Source organism: Nematolebias whitei, chromosome 5 (assembly GCF_014905685.2).
Source record: "Nematolebias whitei isolate Nwh7 chromosome 5, NemWhi1, whole genome shotgun sequence".
Lineage (NCBI taxonomy): Eukaryota > Metazoa > Chordata > Actinopteri > Cyprinodontiformes > Rivulidae > Nematolebias > Nematolebias whitei.
Genome location: NC_056502.1, coordinates 1,198,279 through 1,199,473, shown reverse-complemented (window position 1 = coordinate 1,199,473; position 1,195 = coordinate 1,198,279). Strand labels below are relative to the sequence as shown.

Here is a 1,195-nt window from a genome sequence, read left to right as displayed (position 1 = left end):
TTTTTTTTTTTTTTTTGAATGTCCAGAGGACCAGATTGAACTTTTTTAAACATTTAAATAATTAACAGGAGTGGATTCATTTATACCAACAAAATCCTCCTGTTGTAGCCAAGTTTCTGTCAGACACAATAAATCAATATGATGATCAGTTATCAGTTCATTAACTAACAGGGATTTAGAGGAAACAGATCTGATGTTCAACAATCCACATTTAATGATTTGATGATTTTGCTCTGGTAAAGTAACTGTGTTTATTTTAATCAGGTTTTCATGGTTTATATTTTTAGAGCTGATCAATCTCAATCTCTCTCTCCCTCCACCCCCACGTCTCACACTGTCAATCATTGTCTCTAAGCTCCTGAGACACTCTGTCCTCAGCTTCCTGAGACAACTGGAGCTTCCTGTGCTCCATGTTCAGTGTGTTACACAACCTGATACCAAACAGCTCTGTGACTACCTGTCACCCTTTAAACAGACTGAAGACACCTGAGATGCTGATTACAGGAGACACTCTGATTGGACATGTCCCTGTGGACAGATAAGGTCTGTTTTCTTGAGAAGAACCAACTTTTTATGATTAGTTTGTTTTTTTAATTCTGTTACAGCAGAGATCAAATGATTTTCATGTATTTTGTTGTGAATTTTTCCTGGTGGAGCAGTGGTTAGAGCAGTCGCCTCACAGCAAGATGGTTGCAGGTTCTCCTCCCAGTAGTTTACATGTTCTCTCTGTGGGTTTTCTCAGAGGTCATGCCAAAGCACGACGTCATCTTCGGCAGGACGACAGCTCAGTGGTTAGTGTTGACTCACAGCAAGAAGGTCCTGGATTCAATCCCCAGTTGGACCTGGGCTCTTTCTGGGTGGAGTTTGCATGTCCTTTTCGTGCTTGCGTGGATTTTCTCCTGGTACTGCGGTTTCCTCCAACAGACCAAAAACATGCATGTTAGTCTGCCTTCAGGCCCAGACCCCCCTCGTTAAACAGATCTGTGATCTCACTGGAAAGCGTTTGGTTAAATAACTAAAACCAGCACGTTGGGCTCACTGGGCACACTTTCTAGACCCGTCCAGGTGTCACTGAGATGGACCGGAGACTCGTCCAGGTGTCACTGAGATGGACCGGAGACTCGTCCAGGTGTCACTGAGATGGACCAGAGACCCGTCCACGTGTCACTGTGATGGACCAGAGACCCGTCCACGT

At 44.1% G+C, this 1,195-nt stretch overlaps 1 protein-coding gene across 1 annotated transcript in view; it reads right to left on the bottom strand.

Moving 5' to 3' along the window:
- LOC119409597 (atrial natriuretic peptide receptor 1-like) overlaps window positions 1-1,195 on the bottom strand; it is a 66,677-nt gene that overhangs the window by 64,889 nt on the left and 593 nt on the right. The window lies entirely within an intron of this gene.